The sequence below is a fragment of the Notamacropus eugenii genome, chromosome 4 (assembly GCF_028372415.1).
Source record: "Notamacropus eugenii isolate mMacEug1 chromosome 4, mMacEug1.pri_v2, whole genome shotgun sequence".
Lineage (NCBI taxonomy): Eukaryota > Metazoa > Chordata > Mammalia > Diprotodontia > Macropodidae > Notamacropus > Notamacropus eugenii.
In genome coordinates this window covers 261737125-261758835 of record NC_092875.1, presented here as the reverse complement: position 1 = coordinate 261758835, position 21711 = coordinate 261737125, and the positions used below count along the sequence as shown (strand labels likewise).

The following is a 21711-nucleotide window of genomic DNA, read 5'->3' as shown; positions in this document are numbered from 1 at the left end:
GCTCATCAGATAGGACAAAAGTGTAAGAGGAGGGTATGACCATCCGAAGGCATTTTCAAGTTCATCTTTAAAAGAAAAGGCTTTTTTTCCCACCTCTTCAGACCTCCACGGGCACATCTGGTGTACCCTAAATTTACAAAGGAGAAAAATTCAGAGTATTTTAATGGGAGAAAAAGTATTAAATCCATTAATCCATATTTATAATTATAGCTTGATTAAGAACTTATTGTTGTAGGCTGGAGAAAAGATAGTAAGTATAGTATTAAAACTGACGAATTCAGCTAAGATCCTTCAATTTTAAGGAGCAAAATATTATAGATGTTTGGGAACAGATAGAGAGGAAGAAAAAATATTTAACACAATCTCATTTTATATTCCTTATTTGGAAGAAGCTATCTTAACAATGATTTAGGTTTCTCTAAGGAATATAGTATTTTACTTTAGAATTAATTCAGGGACTCCTTTACTGAACTATTTTCTAACATTGATTATTTTTTACTTTTCAAATTTTGTGTGGTCTATTTTAATATTTATGACAGGTGCTGAGGTGACAAATCTGCTTAACTTCAACAATTATGTACATATCCATGACTCATTCTCATGTACAGACACTCATGATTTCCCCATTGGGTTTACGGGAACAATATTTTTCGTCAAGGACAAGGAATGGAAATCTTCGGCAAATCTTTGGTTCTCTATTATTATGAGACCATCTAGAAAGGATAATTAAACCATGATTGTTTGTACAATGATCAATTGTCTTTTTTACAGAAGATTTATTTAATAGTCAAACCACTACTTTATTTTTATTTTTACTACTACTGGTAGTAATAGTAATAATAATAGCAATAACACATGCTGCAGTTAGGATGCTGATAGTCTTTTTCACAGAATTAAAGAATCTCAGAATTGAAATGGGCATCAATGGCAATCTGGTCCATTCTACACTTGAAAAAGAATTGTGATCACAGCACAAATGGTCATCCAGCCTTTACTTGAAGAGCTGATGAAAAAGTTACTTCATCCTGAAGCACTCTGTTCCACTTTGGGACTGCTTGAATTGTTAGAAAGTCAAGTCATTAAAGCGTCTGTGAAGTACCTACTATGTGCTATATACTCCAGCAATTTTTCCTGATATTGAACTTAAATCTGCCTCTTTAAAACTTTACCCTTTTCTCTGGGTTCTGCCTCCTGGGGTCAAACCAGATAAGTCTAACTCATCTTCCAAATGATAGCCTTCAAGCCCTTAAACAGTCTCTTCTCTGGACTGAATGTTCCTTCAACTAATCTTCACATGACACGAATCTTTCATAATACTAAATGCTCTCATCTGGATATTCTCTAGCTTTTTAACATCCTTCCTAAAGGGTGGCATGCAGAACTGCACCAGATCCTCCAGATTTGATCTGATCAAGGCAGAGTACAAGAAACTCATCAACAATATTATGTCTTTGCAAAGCATGTACAAAAAGAGAAGAGAGAATGTATGAGTGGATACTGAAAAAAGGAGAAGGAAGTAATATACTACGATAGATATGAAATAATTATACTAATGGAACTATATTAAATTGCTTTATCCATTTAAAATTTTCACCTTCTTTACCTACAAAATGTCTAATTACCTATGAAGTATTTGAGAGAAGTAGTATGGGATCATTACATGAGCACTGGCTTCAGAGTCAGAGAAGTTGGGTTCAAATCCTAGCTCTCTTGCCTAGTAGTGAGATAACCTGAGGTAAACCTGCTACTTCTCTGGGTCTTGTCTGTAAGATGGTAGGTGTGGCCTGAGGTACTTGTCTGCTCTAAATCCTATGGTTTGCCTGTTGCATATTGCAATTGTTCTATTTTGTAATCTTATGATCCTATAACCCTGTCTCTAATTAGGAATGTCTCAGCTCCAGAGAAGAATGACCAATTGATATCATAGACTAAGTAGTGAGGGTAAGTGGCAGTCCTCAAATCCATTGGTGAATTAGGTGGGTATCTGCCCCAAGCATATGAAGACTTCACCAAGTGGAATGGGTGAATGGGATCAATTTGTTCCAAAGGTGATGTGGAGCACTTAGAGCTTGATCGGACATCAAAAACAATGAAGTCACCCACTGCATCCTGGGCCATCACCAGTCATCTTGACTTTTGTCCTGCCACTGGACTTTGATGACTCTAGAAGAAAGAGTGAGGCTGGCCAACAACTTCACACAACTCTTCTTCACTTAAATCCAATTTATACACAAGTCAATTGTCATTGGTCCCCTTTGAAATGAAGGACAAACTACAGTAGAACATGAAGCCAAGAGAAGATTGAAGGTCCAAGGTCACACTGATAAAAAATAGCGGGGTCAAGATTCTAAACCTGATCCTCTAGGGCCAAAGTTACTATATCACCCTGTTGCCCTTTGTTTCTTAGCCACTCAGGATTCCTTTCCTTAGAATCTAACTTCACCACCCTCGAAGAATAGCCCTAAATGTTCCATAACATTTTTCCTTCACTTTTCTCTGGCCTCTCCTATTAGAAGTATTCAGTGTATTGCAATGCAACATACAACCTTTGGCAAACTATTTTGGCAAAACTTCCTTAGATTTTTGTGTTATTGTCTATTAGACAAGGGACTCAGCCTAGATTACAGAATCTCAGCCTTGGAAGAGGCCATCTAGTACAACCCATACCCACCAAAAATTCCCTCTACAAAGCATTAAACCATAGATAAGCATCCTCACAAATGCATATGCTATGGTCCTGTGGGCCAAGATATACAAATACAAATTGGGCTTTGGAGCATCTCCACCCTAATTCACCAAAGTCAATCCTGTGTCTTCCTGCCACTCCTTGGAAACATAGTTCCTGAACCTATTCATTTCCCATGCCTTGCTCCTTCACTCCACCTTAGTCATATACAAAGATTGTCATGCTTTTGCTCTTGCCGTCACCCACATCTGCATTACCTGTATGTTCAAGAATTCTGAAATTCTCTAACCTGACCATAATCAATTGATGATCCACCTCTCCTTCTGCCTTCTTTTTCCAAATGATATTCTTCATCCACACTATGACTTCCAATCCCTCAACCCCTCAGTTCTTTTCCAGGCCATTTATCTTACATAAGCCACTCTCTTCTTTTGCCCATCTTGACCCTTTGGTGAACCAGTTCAACTCTACAGTGTTCTCTTCTTTTGAGTCCTTAACCCTCTTATAATATCACCGATGGCTTCTTGCCTCAGCTTTGGATCATTCCCATCATACACCATCTTTGCTCTAATACATGTGCTGCTGAACAAACATGGAGAATATTACACAATAATTCTGAATAGGTCCACTACAAATTTACCTTAACTGTACCCTCACTGTTACTTCTATACCTCCCTTATCAAGTCATTTTCGCATTTTCCACAGTGACTCTTCGAACATTTTTATCCCTCCTCAAACCTCCCATGGCTCTCAAACTCTTTACTCCCTAAGCCGAAAGCTTTGCCTCATACATTTCAGAAAGAAGTGAAGCCCTATAGTACAAGGTCTCCAGGACAAGCCCCTGGAGCCTATTGTCAGGAAGAAGTAGGATGAGTTTGGAGTGGAATAGTCCCTGTGAGCTAAGACAAGGAGTAGAGCAGAGAGCTGTCTGTGTGTGAATTCAGGCATGAGCTGGGAGCGGTCAGTCCACAGAAGAGGAGTCATGAGGTTTGGAAGTCAAGACTTGACTCAAGATGAGAGAGGACTTTACTTGGACACTGTGTATTGATTAAGAAGATTGTTCTTATAGTGACCTAGGGGTGGATGGTGTGGAATTTTCTGCTCCCCCTTAAGGATGAGTTGTGCTAGGGAAGATCCTAGACTGGGACCCCCTGACTTTGGGGATGCAATGATATATGCTATACACCATATAGCATACTGAATGTTATGAAATACATATGTGTGTTAGATGATATGCTTTGCTTAAGAATATTTCTGTGGAAGTTATGCTTTACTCTACCGAACAATGTTTGTTTATTGCTGAATAGAGAGTTCTATAATGAATAATGCGATTAGATCCTTAATTATTCACAGCAGCAGTTCTCAAGTGTTACACCCTGTCTACTGACTCCTTTCCTATTACCTGCAAACATTCCTGTTTCCCCCATCCTCAAAAAATCCTCGCTCAATCCCTTCCTTTCCCACTAACAATTGACTTATATCTCTTCTTCTTTTTGTGGCTAAAGTTCTTGAAAAGACTATCTATCATGGGTATGTTCACTTTTTCTTCTCTCACTCTCTTCTTAACCCTTTATGGTCCAGGTTCTGACCTCATCATGACACTGAAGCCTCTCTCCATAGTTACCAAGGAACTCTTGATTGCCAAGTCCATGGGTCCTTTTCTCAGTCCTCATTCTTCCTCTCTGAAGCCTTTGCCACTATTGACCCCCTCTTTCTCCTTAATTCTCTCTTTTCTCTAAGTTTAAAGATCACCATCCTCACTGTACTCTTCTACCTATCAGACCACTCCTCAGTCTCCTTTGCCGGATCTGCAACCAGATTGTGCTCTCTAACCAGAAATATCCCCACAGGATCCTTTCCTTGGTTCTTTTCTCCCTCTATCCTATTTCACTTGGTGATTTTATCACTGCAGAGCATTTAATTACAATCCCTGTGCTTATGATTCTTAAATCTGCCTTTCCTGCCCTAACTTCTTTGCTGACCTCTAACTTTGCCTCTCCAATTGCCTTTCAGGCAATGCCAATTAAATTCAATGTGTCCAAAACTGAATTCATTGTCATTCTCCCTTCCTAACTTACTTATTACTAGAGAAGGGCAACACTATCCTCCTGGTCCTTCAAGCTCACAATTTACTCTATCACTATCTCTTACCACCACCACTACCCCTTATATCTAATCTGTTGCCAGGTTTGTCGATGTCAATATCTCTGGTATATGCCTTTTTCTCTATTCTGATGCTGCCAACACACTGGTACCAGACCTCATCACATCATGACTGGGTTAGTGCAAAAGTCTGTTGGTGGGTCAGGTTGACTGAAACTGCTCCTCAATTTAATCCAACCTATATTTTGCCACTAAAGTGATTTTCCTAAAGCACAGGTCCAGTCATATCACATACACTCTACCCACTCAAAAAATTCCAGGGACTCCCTATTGCTCCTAGATCAAACAGAAAATGCTCTATTAGGATTCAGAGCCCTTCATAGCCTAGTCCCTCCTACCTTTCTAGTCTTTTCATACGTTATTCCTTGACATGTACTCTTCAGTCCAGTGATCCTGGCCTCCTGGCTGTTCTGCATACAAGACACTCCATCTCTTGGCTACTGGAATTTTCTCTGATTGCCCCCATGCCTGGAATGCCCCCTCCTCATCTCTGCTTACTGGAGTCCCTCCTTTTATGTCCCAACTAAAAGCTCACCTTCTGTAGAAAGCCTTTCTGTCCCCTTTTAATTCTAGCCCCTTCCTTCTCCTAACTATTTCCTATTTATCTTGTGTATAGCTTGTTTGTACCTATTAGTTTGTTTGTTGTCTCTCTCACTAAGCTGTGAAATCTTTGAAAGCAGGGGTTGTCCTTTGCCTTTCTTTGTATCCCCAGTCCTCAACATATTGCCTGGCATATAATTGGCATTTAACAAATACTTATTAGCTGTTTCGCTGACTGACTGATAAATATTGCCTGCACAATCTTGGACCACTCACTTAATCTCTTAGTTTCTAGGCAATTCTATAAGATTTTAAGTCAGAAAGAAAATAAAGTTGGGCATCAGTAATTTGTAAATTTGTGAACTTAAGGTCTGAGTAAATTTTAGCAACATGAAATGACCAAAAGGTGTGACCTTTGATTGGGTACATATAAAGAAGTAGTGATTGACAAGTTCTTCCTAGACAGACCACTGGAAAGATTAAGGAGACTCACAGTGCTGGGTTGGACCTGTCATTTTCACCTTTTAGCAGTTTTCTCTAGGAGAAATAGGTCCCTGTGGTCCTGACTGCTGACAGGACCAAAATATTACACTTGAATCCAATGATTTCCAGGTCTATTTGTCCTGCCCTCACCTCACCTTTGATCTTCAGTCTTGCATTTCTGGAAGCCTATTAGACTTCTTGAACTGGGTGAATCATAGCCATCTTAAAACTCCACATATCCCAAGCTAAACACGTTATCATTTTCCCTGATCCTCCCCTCTTCCTACCTTCCCTGTTACTATCAAGAATCACCCACACTCAAAAGCTAGGCCTAATTCTCTACTCCTCACTTGTTCTCATCCCCCCATATCCAATCAGTTGTCAACTCCTGTTAGTTCTCCCTTCATAACATCTCTTATATCCATCCCCTCCTCTCTTTTGCCAGTACCACCATCCTAGTGCAAGTCCTTATCCTAGTGTAAGCCTAGACGTTACAATAGCCTCTTGGTTGTTTTTACTGTCAGAAGTTTCTCTCCATACCCTATTCAGCTGTTAATCTTCCTAAAATGCGTATCTGACTGTATCACGCCATCACCCATCCCATTCAACAGGATTTAATGGCTTCCTTTTTTTACATCCAGGATGAAATATAAAATCCTCTGCTTGCGTTTAACCTGACTTCCTCTTACTTTTTCAGTCTCATCATATCATACTCCTTAGCATGTACTTTGAGATTCAATGATTTTGGCCTCCTGAGAGTTCTTCACACATCTTCTGACTCCGGGCCTTTTCATTGACTGTCTCTCATGTCTAGAAGAACTCTCTTGTCTCCTCAGCTCTACCTCCTGGCTTCCCTGACTTCCTTTAAGCCTCACCTTCTGCAAAATGCCTTTACAGTCTTTCTTCATCTTAGTACCTTCCTTCTGAGATTATTTCTATATTATCCTGTGCATATTTTGTTTATGCATAGTTTTCATATTGTCTCTCCCATTAGATTGTGAACTTCTGGAGATCAAGGACTAATTTTTTTGTTTGTTTTGAGACTTTTTGCCTTTCTGTGTGTCCCTAGTACTCAGTACATTGCTGGGCATGTAATATGCATTTCATAAACATTTATTGACTTGAATGCAAAGTGCATAAATCCTGATAGTTTAAATTTATGGATGAAGCAGAACTTTTATTCCTTCCCTACTACTTACTTTTAGTAAAAGGATGAAGGCACGGGTGGGGGAGGAGCACTTTCAAAATGACTATCCATTTCTTCTCTATTGGTGTTCCACAAATAATCTGAGATTTATTTATCTGGTACAAGATTCAGAAATACTTTTCAGGCATGAAGATTTATGATGCTGATTGTATGCCAATAGAGATTTAATTGGCTGATTACAGGGCCAGGGCCCAGGCATAAAGACTAATAATTCTAATGGGTGAATGTTCTATTAAGAAGTAAATAAAAAAGGCCTCGAAACATCAGACCATTAATTAATTCTGTGGCACCTTATCTATTTTTGAGTAATTGATACGCCCTTTAACAGGGCTTAAATATGCTCGGAAATTACTGTGTTCTAGAAGAGTACACAGCAGAAATTATACAAGCGATGTCACTGTGACATTCTTACAGCTATCACATGGCACAAGAACATAGCAACTTCTACCAAAATGCCAAATAACAGACAAGACATCAAAGTTTGGAAAGAGCATCTGAGTTCTTTTAGTATGACATGTTTCACAATCCTCTCTACAATATCTCCAACGAATGATCATCTAGTCTTCATTTTGTTTCCTTTAATGAAGAGTAGTCCATTATCTCAAAAGATAGCCCAATGCATTTTTGGACAATTCTAACTGTGAGGGAAGGACAGCTAGGTGGTGAAGTGGATAGAGCATTGGACTTAAAATCAGGATAACTCATCTTCATAAGATCAGATCTGGCCTCAGATACTTAGAAGTTGTGTGACCTTGGGAAAATCACTTAACCCTGTGCGCCTCAGTTTCCTCATTGTGTAATGAACTGGAGAAGGAAATGGCAATCCAATCCAATATCTTTGTCAAGAAAACCCCAAAAGGGATCCTGAAGAGTCATCACAACTGAAATGGCTAAACAACAAAAATCAGGAGGGTTTTTTTTTTGTAACATTGGACTGAAATCTGCCTCTGCAATTTTTACTCATTTTTCTTTTTTTTTTTTGGAATTTTTTTCTTTTTTATTAATTTATTTGCTTTTAGTTTTCTACAGCCACTTCCATAAGTCTTAGATTTTTCTCCCCCTCCTTCCCTGAGACAGCATGCAATCTTATATGGGTTCTACACATACATTCTTACTATACACATTTTCATGATAGTTGTGTTGCACAGAAGAATTAAAATGAATGAGAAAAACCCAAATAAAACAAAATATAACACAAGGGAAAATATTCTGCTTCATTCTGCATTCCAATTCCATAGTTCTTTCTCTAGATGTGGATGGCATTTTGCCTCAAGAGTCCTTTGGGAATGCTTTAGGTCCTTGCATTGCTGTGAAAGGCTAACTCTACCAGAAAAATGCCTTGCATATTGGGGTTGTTACTGTGTACAGTGTTCTCCTGGTTCTGTTCCTTTCACTTAGCATTAGTTCATATAAGTCCTCCAGGCCTCTCTGAAGTCTTCCTGTTCATCATTTCTTATAGCACAAGAGTATTCCATTACATTCATACACCACAACTTGTTCAGCCATTCCCCAGTTGATGGACATCTCCTTGATTGCCAGTGCTTGGCCACTACAAAGAGAGCTGCCATAAATATTTTGGTACACATAGAACCCTTTAGCATTTTTATGATTTCTTTAGGATACAGTCTGAGAAGTGATATTGGTGGGTCAAAGAGTATGCTCGTTTTTGTAGACCTTTGGGCATAGTTCCAAATTGCTCTCCAGAATCATTGAATTAGTTCACAGCTTCACCAACAGTAAATTAATGTTTCAACTCTTCTACATCTTCTCCATCATTTATCGGCTTCCTGTTTTGTCATGTTAGCCAGTCTGAGATATGTGATGTCATACCACAGAGTTGTTTTAACTTGCATCTCTCTAACAATAGTGATTTAGAGCATTTTTTTCATGACTATAGACAGATTTAATTTCTTCCTGTGAAAACTGCCTGTTCATATCCTTTGATCATTTATCAATTGTGGAATGACTTGTATTCTTGTACATTTGACTCAATTCTCTATATATTTTAGAAATGAAGCTTTTATCACAGACACTAACTGCAAAAATTCTTTCCCAGTTTTCTGCTTCCCTCCTAATCTTGGTTGCATTGGTTTTGTTTGTGCAAAAACTTTTCAATTTAATGTAATCAATATTATCCATTTTGTACTTAATAATGTTCTCTATCTCTTGTTTGGTCAAAAATTTCTCCATTCTTCATAAATCTGACAAATACACTATTCATTGCTCCCCTAATTTGTTTATAGTATCAATCTTTATACCTAGATCATGTACCCATTTGGACTTTATTCTTGGGTATGGTGTCAGGCTATGCCCAGTTTCCGCCACACTGTTATCCAGTTTTCCCAGCAGTTTTTGTTAAACTGTGAGTTCTTATCCCAGAAGCTGGGGTCCTTGGATTTATCAAACAGTAGATTGCTATATTCATTGACTACTGTGATTTGAGTACCTAATCTGTTCCACTGACCTACCCCTCTATTTCTTAGCCTGTACCAAGTGGTTTTGATGAATGCTGCTTTATAATTTGAGATCTAGTAGGGTTAGGCCACCTTCCCTAGCATTTCTTTTCATTAATTCCCTTGATATTCTGGACCTTTTATTCTTCCAGGTGAATTTTGATATTATTTTTTCTAGCTCTAGAAAATATTTTTTTTCTGGTAATTTGATTGGTATGGTACTGAATAAGTAAATTAATTTAGGTAGAATTGTCATTTTTATTATATTAACTCAGCCTACCCATGAGCAACTGGTGTTTTTCCACTTACTTAGATCTGACTTTATTTGTGAGAAAAGTGTTTTGTAATTGTGTTCATATACTCCTTGGATTTGTTTTGGCAGGTAGACTACCAGATGCTTTATAGTGTCTACCAGAGCTTTCAATGGAATTTCTCTTTCTATCTCTTGTTGTTAGGCTTTGTTAGTAATATATAGAAATGGAGATGATTTATGTGGGTTTATTTTGTAACCTGCAACTTTGCATTCTCTTAGTTCTGCCTTGTGGGGACAAGCAGAACAAGTCAAATGGCTCATCCACAAGAGAGTCCTTCAAATACCTAGAGATAACTAACATATCCCTAAAAGGTCTTTTGTGGGTTTGACTTGCCCATCCCATTGTGGTACATCATGGCATCTAGTGCTCTTGCCGAGCTCTCTACATTCATTGCTTCTACTTCTCTCTCTTTTTTCTCAGTTCCTTGCATTAGGAAGGAATAAGGTTTTGAACTGCCATTCAAATGAAATTGAAATTTCTGAAGTCATCAGTGATGTCAATTGTCAAATTCCATGGTCTTTTTTTCAAATCACATCCTTCTTCACCTATCCAAAGCATATGGCACTTTTCATTGCACTGGCCTCCTGGATATCTGGGTTTTCATGGCTTTGTTCTAATCAGTTAATTAACAATATATGCATACACATGTGTATAGATACATATATATGCATGCATATATACATATATGTATACATACACATACATATATTTCCTTCAATATAGTGTAAACTCCTTGAGGATAGGGACTATTCTAACAAAGTGCCTGAAATGTAATAGGCCCTTAAAAATGTTTATTGATTGATTCAACATTTGCTATAATATAACAAGATATAATATATATTACATAATATATTATAGATATGACATATTATATGCAACATATAAAATATAAGGTATATCATAACATGTAAAATATATGTATAATAATATACATAATAACATATTATGTAATAAATACAACACATATAAGCTATGTAGTGTATATAACATATAACATGTATGAAATATAATATATAATATAGCATTTGTTATAATTCCAGTATTTCTTTCACTAAGAACTTCTATTTTTCTATCATAACTGAGTTGGGCAAAAGTTTAGTGGATAAATGTAGGGTGTGCTCATTATGGCAAGAGCTGTTGGACAGTTAAACATAAAGTGAGAGAATGATTTAAATTAAGTTTTATGGAAAATAATACAAGGGTGGTTGGTGGGTAATGATAGCAAGGAGACATTCTAGGCATGGGGCATGATGGATTTACATTGACGGAGATGAGGTGGAGCCAAGGTAGCAGAGCAGAAGGATGTGATGCACCTCTAGAAGCTCTCTACCCACAGTCCATAAAATACCTGTAAAAATGACTCTAAACAAATTCTAGAGCAGCAGAAGCCACAAAACAACAGAGTGAAAGAGATTTCCAGTCCAAGGCAGCCTGGAAGGCTGAAAGGAAAGGTCTATCACACCAAGTGTGGAGTGGAGCGCAGCCTGGCCTTGATCATGCAGCAGGGACAAGACCGAAGTGGGCTTCAAGGTGCCACTAGCAGCAGCTGCAATCCCCAGATTCCTCAATCCACAAATGCCAAAGGCATCTTCAAAGGTCAGTGAGAAAGCTCTTTCACCTACATGAGAATGGAACACAGAAGTCTAGCCCCAGCCCTAGGTGGCAGCAGTTTCCATTGTTGGAGCCCTGTCTAAAGACCCTGGGGGAATTGACTGGCTGATCTGTATATCAGCTCGAAATGGTGGCTCTGTGGTGAGGAAGAGTGCTGGCTGGAGTGGTGGATCTAGGGATCATTGTGGAGAGGGAATTCTACTGGCAGATCTTGGGCAGAAAAGAGTGCTTGTGGTTGCTGTCAGACTAGAGTGCAGGTCAGGAGAGGAATAAACTTCTCTCCCTTGATTGTGTCACCTTGGAGGAACTGAAAACCTACAGGTCCCCAGAGTATATCCTCTTCTTAACAAAGACCTCAGAAGTCAAGTAACTAGCTGGGAAAATGTCCAAAAAAGGCGACAAGAATAAGACAATAGAAGGTTACTTTCTCTGTGAGCAGGTATTTTGTTCCATCCTTTCAGATGAGGAAGAACAATGCATACCATCAGAGGAAGACCTAAAAGTCAAGGCTTCTGCATCCAAAACCTCCAAAATAAATATGCAATGATCTCAGGCCATGGAAGAGCTCAAAAAGGATTTTGAAAATCAAGTAAGAGAGGTGGAAGAAAAATTGGAAAGAGAAATGAGAGAAATGCAAGAAAATCATGAAAAATGAGTCAACAGTTTGCTAAAAACAGACCCCCAAAATGCTGAAGAAATTGACACCTTTAAAAATAGACTAATCCAAATGGCAAAAGAGGCCCAAAAAAAGTCAATGAGGAGAAGAATGCTTTAAAAAGCAGAATTAGCCAAATGAACAAGGAAGTTCAAAAATGCACTGAAGAAAATAGTTATTTAAAAATTAGAATGGAGCAGATGGAAGCTAATGACTTTACAAGAAACCAAGAAATTACAAAACAAAACCAAAGGAATGCAAAAATGAAAGACAATGTGAAATCTCATTGGAAAAACAACTGACCTGGAAAATAGATCCAGGAGAGACAATTTAAAAATTCTGGGACTACCTGAAAGTCATGATCAAAAATAGAGCCTAGACATAATCTTTCATGAAATTATCAAGGAAAACTGCCCTGATATTATGGAACCAGAAGGTGAAATAAATATTGAAAGAATCCACCAATCACCTCCTGAAAGAGATCCAAAAAGGAAAACTCCTAGGAATATTGTAACCAAATTCCAGAGTTCCCAGGTCAAGAAAAAAATGTTTCAAGCAGCTAGAAAGAAACAATTCGAATACTGTGAAAATACAAACAGGATAACACAGGATCTGGCAGCTTCTACATTAAGGGATTGAAGGGCTTGGAATATATTCCAGAAGTCAAAGGAACTAGGATTAAAATCAAGAATCACCTAGCAAAACTGAGTATAATACTTCAAGGGAAAAAATGGCCATTCAAGGAAATAGAAGACTTTCAAGTGTTCTTGATGAAAAGATCAGAGCTGAATAGAAAATTTGACTTTCAAACACAAGAATCAAGAGAAGCATGAAAAGGTAAACAGGAAAGAGAAATCATAGGGGACTTGCTAAAGTTGGAGGGATTTTATATAGATATAGATAGATAGAGATATAGATATATAGATATAGACAGAGGGCACAGAATGAGTTGAATAGGAAAGGATGATATCTAAAAAATCAAATTAAGGGGTGGTAGAGGACTATAATGGGAGGAAAAAGGGAGAAATGGAATGGGGCAAATTATCTTTCATAAAAGAGGCAAGAAAAAGCTTTTTTAATAGAGGGGAAGAAGAGGGGGTGAGAGAAAAAGTGAAGTTTACTCTCATCACGTTTGGCTTAAGGAGGGAATAACATGCACACTCAATTTGGTATGAAAATCTTTCTAACATTATAGGAAAGTAGAGGATAAATAGAGTGTGGGGGATGATAGAAGGGAGGGCAAATGAGAGGAGGGGGTAATTAGAAGTAAACACTTTTGAGGAGGGATAGGGTCAAAAGAGAGAATAGAATAAATGGAAGGGGGCAGAAGAGGATGGAGGGAAATGTAGTTAGTCTTTCACAACATGACTGTTATGGAAATCTTTAGCAAAACTACACATATATAGCCTATACTGAATTACTTGCTTTCTCAGTGGGGATGAGTGGGGACGGAGGAAGGGAGAGAAGTTGGGATTCAAAGTTTTAGGAACAAATTTTGAGAATTGTTTTTGCATGTAACTGGGAAATAAGAAATACAGGTAATGAGGTATAGAAATCTATCTTGCCCTATAAGAAAAGAGAGAAGATGGGGATAAAGGAAGGGAGGGGTGTGATAGAAGGGAAAGTAGATTGGGGTGAGGGGTAATCAGAACGCATGGTGTTTCGGGGTGGGGGAGGGGAGAAAGGGAGAGAAAATTTCAAACTCAAAATCTTGTAGGAAATGAATGTTGAAAACTAAGGATAAATAAATAAATAAATTGCAAAAAAATATTCACAGAGACAAGAGGGGGCAAGACTTGAATGGGGAGTAGCAAGTAATCCAGTTTGCCATAAGTCTAAAATGCATGAAGTGTGAAAAAAGAAATGACTAGAAAGCAACCTGGATCCATCTTTTGGAGAACTTTGAATGCCAAAAAGAGAAGTTTATATATCTTTTCTGTAGGCAATGGGCAACCAATGAAAAAATTTTTTAGTAGGGGAGTAACATAACTAAGACTATGCATTAGGAATATAACTTAGTCAGGGGTGCCAAGTATGGATTATAGAAGGTAATGATAGGTGAGAAGTGGGGAGTCTGGAAGTCCTTTATAATAGGACAGGCAAAAAGCAAAGCTTTTATACATACATTATGCATTTATACACTGAGGAAAACATCTCCCTCACTTTAAGATGGATACTGCCTTACTTGTACACATGCACAGGGATGTTCAGCAGTTTTAAGTCAATTGCATAGTGTGATTACTGATGAAGTGAAAGAGAATGTGGTACCACAGATGACAGAATATTCTCCTAAGATTTGCTGGGCTATGCTTTCCAATTTCTATCCCCTATGTGTGATGTATTCACTACATCCTACAATATTTATGCATGATGGGTTTCTGTACTTACATCTCTTGATCTGAAAGCATGGAGGGCCCTGGAGGCAATGGTGAATTGGTCCTGGTTGATCCATTGCCTTTCCCCTTCACTTTGGAGCATATTTTTTCCTGTCTTCCTTCCTGATACTCCTTCACCTCAGGAATTCTGACCTTCCTAACTTTCCCCTTGTGCTCATCCCTCCTAATCCCTTCCAAATTAGAAAATGATAACTAAATTGTTAGATGATGTGGGCAAAAGGTATGGACCCTTCCAGAGGGTATTTGTATTTCATGAGGGAACTCTTGAAGATTAAAGAGTCTTTATGATTCAAAAGAACTGCACTGTAGTGGTGGTGGTAGGATAACCTTCAAATGATGTTTGGTCCCAAGAGCTTCTGTCTGATATTTCCTCAAATCAGAGAACTCAGGGAACTATCTGTACAGCAATGTAGAGTCAGCGTGGGATAGAGATGTCCAAAAATATATACATATATACTTGTATACACACATATGTATACACACATATGAGCATATGTGTATACATATATGAGTATTTATATATATATATATACACACACACATCTGGGAACATCCATTAACTGTAATAGAGGAAAAAACCAGTTAGTATTCTTCTCAATATGTATATAGAGTATATAATGATATAAGTGCCTGAATAGTTTTAATGCCTTCCTATCTCTCTTCTCTTGTGCTCTGCTCACTTCTACAATTGCCTGCATATTTAGATATGTACAGTTAAATCTGCAATAGCATATACATATGTATATACATACATACACACATATACATATATCTGTGTGTTGTTATTTCATAGCATCTAAACTCTGATGTTCACATGATGTTTCATCTGAAAGTTTGCAGAAATACCACATTCCACATTTCCATGGTTCTATTTTCATATGGTCACAAATTTGTCACTTGGTAGGCTAAATTTCTTCAGGAAGTCAAAGCATCCAGAACAGACTAAATGTTTACTTTTGAAAAGAAAGCTGAATGAACAAGGTTTTCAAAGTAAGAGAGAAAATTATGTACTAGCTGCTGAAGAATATTTCTTTTGGTTCTAAAAGGGGCTCTTTGAAAATGCCATGGACTTTCAAAAGTTCTACTAAGTTAGGTTAAAGTCAAATACAGGAATTAAGGTGAAAATGAATTCTGTGACAATGTAAGTAATTATTATTGGAAAATAATGATATGACAAGTTTTAGAGTCAGAGGACCTGAGTTCAAATCCAAGCTCTGTCAATTACTCTCTGAGTGATATCAAGCAAGTTATTTGCCTAAGGCTTAGTTTTCTGATCTGTATTTAATCAGTCTGCAAGCATCAATTTATGTTGCTTGCTGCGTGCCAAGCACTATGCGAAGCTGGGAGTACAATCCAAACAAAAAGTAAGATACTCCCTGCCCTCCAGTGCCTAAATAAAAGAAAGCTGCAAAGGAGTGGAGGGCAGCGTGGGAGGAAGGTACTGTGGTGGGGAGGGGGTCATGGTGGAGGAATTCAAATTGTAGCTTGGGAAGAAATGAAGAGATGGCTATACTGGGCACCTAATATAAATGGGGGTTCTGAGAGTAGATATCCAATATAAGCAAGGGCTGAAGATAATTCCAAGGCATGAATTCCATGGCTGAAGTGGATGAAGAATTTTCTGGGGCATGATGGAGAAATCCAGAGGAGTTCCTGTAAAATGAGTTCAGACTAGATGATCCTTCCTCCTCTCCCTCATTTTTAAGTCTATGATTCTATCATCCTTTATCGTATACACATAGATGATTAGTCCTGCAGATATCAAAAGAACGAGAAAAAGGTCTCCAATATCTTAGGTTAATCTCTATAGGAGTATATAGGGTATTCAGGAGAGACTAGCACCTCTGATATGAGGGCTTGCCAAGTCTTTTTCAGGGATATCTATCCATCATATCCACCAATCCTCCAACTCTCATTTGTGTCTCCAAGAAGCTGCAGCATATACAGCAGCCATACCTTGGTAAAACCATCTTGACAAATGGGGTAAACCAGGTTGAGGGTAATTGAGAGCTCTCAAACCCATTGATGAATTCAAAGGATGTCTACCTGAAACACTTGAAGACTTCTCCCAGAGGAATGGGTGGATGAGAAAAATTTGTTTGAATGGCCATGAAGGTGGCTGAAGCAGGTACTGTGCAGTGCTTAGAGCTTGGTTGGACATAGAAGATGCCAAGGTCAACCACTGCATCTTGGGCTATTGCCAGTCATCCTGGATTTTGTCTTGCCACAAGACTTTTGTCAATGACTCTAGAAGAGAGAGTAAAGTTAATGACTTTGTGCAACTTTGCCTCACTTAGATCCAATTCACCCATGAATCAAGACATCATCCATGATTTCACTGGTGCCCTTCTAAATGAAGGACAAGCAAACAAAATGAAAATACAAATCATCCAACGTAAGAAAATGCAGTCAGGGTGCAACCTGCAACAGTGAAGCAAGTGTCCCCACCATTAAGACTTATATGAGGATATAAATAATCCTTGTATAAGAAATGCCTACAGCACAGGGTTAACATTAGAGTAAGTCTTCCTTCTCCTGGTGCCACAACACAAATGAGAAAGAAAGAAATAGAGAAAGGAAGGAAGGAAGGAAGGAAGGAAGGAAGGAAGGAAGGAAGGAAGGAAGGAAGGAAGGAAGGAAGGAAGGAAGGAAGGAAGGAAGGAAAGGAAGGAAGGAAAGGAAGGAAGGAAGGAAGGAAGGAAGGAAGGAAGGAAGGAAGGAAGGAAGGAAGGAAGGAAGGAAGGAAAAGAAAGGAAGCAAAGAAGGAAAAAAGGAAAGAATGAAGGAAGAAAAACTGTGAAAAGCTTTTCACTGCCTCCCCCACTGCCAAAATCAAGGCTACCTGAAAAGAGCCATGATCTGTCCCAACATGAAGGAATCTTCATACTAGGATAATAATTGACATACATTTCTTTGTTTGTTGTGGAGTATATACTGTGCTTTACTATTTCCCTTTTAATAAAACTTTAAGGTTTAATCAGTTTTTCTTTGATACATCATATATATATGTGTGTGTGTATATGCTTATAAATACATATACATATATGAACATATCCACATACATATAATATATATGTATATATATATATATATATGCATACATACACATATATACACATCCTGGTTACAATTTTATGTCTATGGAATTTTATTTATTTATTTATTTTAATTATTTATTTAACTTTTAACATTCATTTTCACAAAATTTTAGGTTCCAAATTCTCTCCCCATTTCTCCCCTCCCCCACCCCAAAATGCCAAGCATTCTAATTGCCCCTATCACCAATCTGCCCTCTCTTCTAACATCCCTCCCTTCCCTTGTCCCTATCTTCTCTTTTGTCCTGTGGGGCCAGATAACTTTCTATACCCCTTTACCTGTATTTCTTATTTCCTAGTAGTAAGAACAATGACAGTTGTTCCTAAAGCTTTGAGTTCCAACTCTCTTCATCCCTCCCTCCCCACCCATCCTTTGGGAAGCAAGAAATTCAATATAGGCCATATCTGTGTAGTTTTGCAAATGACTTCCATAATAGTCGTGTTGTATAAGACTAACTATATTTCCCTTCATCCTATCTTGCCCCACATTGCTTCTGTTCTCTCTTTGGATCCTGTCCCTCCCCAAGAGTATTGACTTCAAATTGCTCCCTCCTCCCACTGCCCTCCTTTCCATCATCCCCCCCACCATGCTTATCCCCTTCTCCCCCACTTTCCTGTATTGTAAGATAGGTTTTCATACCAAAAGGAGTGTGTATTCTATTCCTTCCTTTAGTCGAATGTGATGAGAGTAAGCTTCATGTTTTTCTCTCACCTCCCCTCTTTTTCCCTCCACTGAAAAGTCTTTTGCTTACCTCTTTTATGAGAGATAATTTGCCCCATTCCATTTCTCCCTTTCTCCTCCCAATATATTTCCCTTTCACCACTTAATTTCATTTTTTTTAAGATATGATCCCATCCTATTCAATTCACTTTGTGCTCTCCATCTGTGTGTGTGTGTGTGTGTGTGTGTGTGTGTATGTAATCCCACCCACTACCCAGATACTGAAAAGTTTCAAGGGTTACAAATATTATCTTTCCATGTAGGAATGTAAACAGTTCAACTTTAGTAAGTCCCTTATGACTTCTCTTTACTGTTCACCTTTTCATGCTTCTCTTCATTCTTGTGTTTGAAAGTCAAATTTTCTTTTCAGCTCTGGTCTTTTCATCAAGAATGCTTGAAAGTCCTCAATTTCATTGAAAGACCAATTTTTCCCCTGAAGTATTATACTCAGTTTTGCTGGGTAGGTGATTCTTGGTTTTAGTCCTAGTTCCTTTGACTTCTGGAATATCATATCCCATGCCCTTTGATCCCTTAATGTAGAAGCTGCTAGATCTTGGGTTATTCTGATTGTATTTCCACAATACTTGAATTGTTTCTTTCTAGCTGCTTGCAATATTTTCTTCTTGACTAGGAAACTCTGGAATTTGGCCACAATGTTCCTAGGAGTTTCTCTTTTTGGATCTCTTTCAGGCAGTGATTGGTGGATTCCTTAAATGCTTATTTTTCCCTCTGGTTCTAGAATATCAGGGCAGTTTTCCTTGATAATTTCATGAAAGATGATGTCTAAGTTCTTTTTTTGATCATGGCTTTCAGGTAGTCCCATAATTTTTAAATTGTTTCTCCTGGATCTATTTTCCAGGTCAGTTGTTTTTCCAATGAGATATTTCACATTATCTTCCATTTTTTCATTCTTTTGGTTTTGTTTTGTGATTTCTTGGTTTCTCATAAAGTCATTAGCCTCCATCTGTTCCATTCTAATTTTGAAAGAACTATTTTCTTCAGTGAGCTTTTGGACTTCCTTTTGCATTTGGCTAATTCTGCTTTTTAAAGCATTCTTCTCCTCATTGGCTTTTTGAACCTCTTTTTCCAGTTGAGTTAGCCTATTTTTCAAGGTGTTATTTTCTTCAGCATTTTTCTGGGTCTCCTTTAGCAAGTTGTTGACCTGCTTTTCATGCTTTTCTTTCATCTCTCTCATTTCTCTTCCCAGTTTTTCGTCCACCTCTCTAACTTGATTTTCAAAATCCTTTTTGAGCTCTTCCATGGCCTGAGCCCATTGAATATTTATTTTGGATGTTTGGGATACAGAAGCCTTGACTTCTATGTCTTTCCCTGATGGTATGCATTGTTCTTCCTCATCTGAAAGGATGGGAGGAGATATCTGTTCACCAAGAAAGTAACCTCCTATGGTCTTATTTATTTTCCCTTTTGGGGGCATTTTCCCAACCAGTTACTTGACTTTTGGGTCCTTTGTCAAGAGTGGGGTATACTCTGGGAATCTATGAGATCTCAGTTCCTCCAAGTTGGCACAATCAAGTGTGTACTGGTCTGGACTCAGAGAGGGATTTTTATGCCCAAAATTTTAGCAGTTACCTCCCCACAGCCACCTGACCTCCAGTTCAGCCAAGCCAGCACTGGGGACTGAGATTCAGATAAGCAGCATAGGCAGGGCCGCCATTCAGTGTGAGATAAAGATCAGCTCCCTCAGGGCCTCCACCCAGGGCTGAGGTAAGACTCAGATTTTCAGTTCCCCAGGGGTTTTTACACTCCAATAATGGAGCTTCTGTATGGGCTGCTATGCAGGCTCTGAGGAGGCTGCCTGATGCTGGAGCTATGGAAAGGCCCTTCTCCCTCCCTGGCCTGCTGATAAAACCCCATCACTGACCTTTGGGGCCTGTGGGCTGAGGGATCTGAGGACTCGCTACTGTGGCTGGAGATTCCACCCCCGAGGTGTCCTCCTCTCAGAGTCTTGTCACACTGCTCCACGTGGCCAAGGCTGGGCTGGGCTCCGTGCTTGGCGTCAGGCATAACCAACATTTCCGTGGGACTTTCAGGGACTTTTCTGTGGGCTGCAAATCTCCTCCACTCTGTTGTTCTCCACTTCTGATGCTCCAAAGTTTGTTGAGAGTCCCTCTCTACAGGTATTTTATGGGTTGTGGGGAGGGCCCTGCTTAAGTGTGTCTTTCTAGTCTGCCATCTTGGCTCTGCTCCCCTGTCTATGGAATTTTAAAGAATATACTTCAGTTTCTTTCCATCCTTATTTAAAGGGGCCCCTCATGCCATCCTCCTGATAGTCACACCTCAAAGCCACTCATGGTATCCTCTCATAGAGTCTTCATTTAATAGTGCACTGATAAATGTTTAACAACTAGCTCTCTGAAAAAAAGAAATGTATATACAACACAATTGAAAGTTTAATTTGCGTAATTAGCATTTTCTTCATCTTAAGACTCTACATTGTCAACAAAACAATAAACCAAGCCCTGAGTTGCAGCCTTTTGCCAGTTTCTGAGTTGCAAATGCTAACACTGAAGATTTAACAAGTGGGTCTTGAAAGCCAGTTTGAACCAGAATCAGCAAACCCCTGGACTCACTCAGGCATATATACTTAAGACATATTTGTAAGACTGACCACTCATGGCAGCCTTTTGCAGGTATCACCTCCTGAGATGCTATCATGCCCATTAGGTAACCCACAGATCTCTTTGAACTAGATTTGTGGCTTTAGCAACAGAGCACCAGATGAGGCACTTAACTCTTACTACAATTCAACCAGGAAGAGGCTACTAAGATTAGGGTATGCAAGGACTGGTTGAAAAAATGATTATGTTTTGCCTGGACAAAAGAAAAAATAATTGTCTTTAAATATCTGATATTCTGACAAATGGAAGTGGTAGTAAACATATTTAGGTTGGCCTCAGAAGTAAGAACCAAGAGAAACTGGTGGAAATGGCTAAGAAGCAGATTTACTTCTACCCAAAATGAAGCTGTACAAAAATGATGGTTGGCTGATCTTGGGGCAGGTTTTATAGAGATCATTCCTGGTCAGGAGTAAGTCGACCTAGTTGTCTTCTGAGTTCCCTTCCAACTGTGATATTCTGTGATTCTGAGTTGTATACCATCCATCCTTGAAACTGTTGTTAGAGTTATTCTTTATAATTCTTTTTTTTTCTAACTCTGTTTATTAAAGGTCCCAAGATTCAGGTAGAAAATCACCCTCCCATATTCAATGTACTTTCCCCACTCTGGTTCCAATGATAAGACACTTCTCCATTATGTAGTGGCCAAGGGTTCCCTGTTTTATAGTCCTTAAACTTTAAAGATCATAGAATTATACATTTAGAACCAGAAGGAATTTTAAAGGATATCAGGTGAAAAATTCTGTTTTAT

The 21711-nt window shown here is 38.6% G+C and overlaps 1 pseudogene; it reads right to left on the bottom strand.

The window, feature by feature from the left end:
- LOC140502485 (small ubiquitin-related modifier 2 pseudogene) overlaps positions 1-20358 on the bottom strand; it is a 65183-nt pseudogene extending 44825 nt beyond the window's left edge.
- Positions 20359-21711: the final 1353 nt, after the last annotated feature.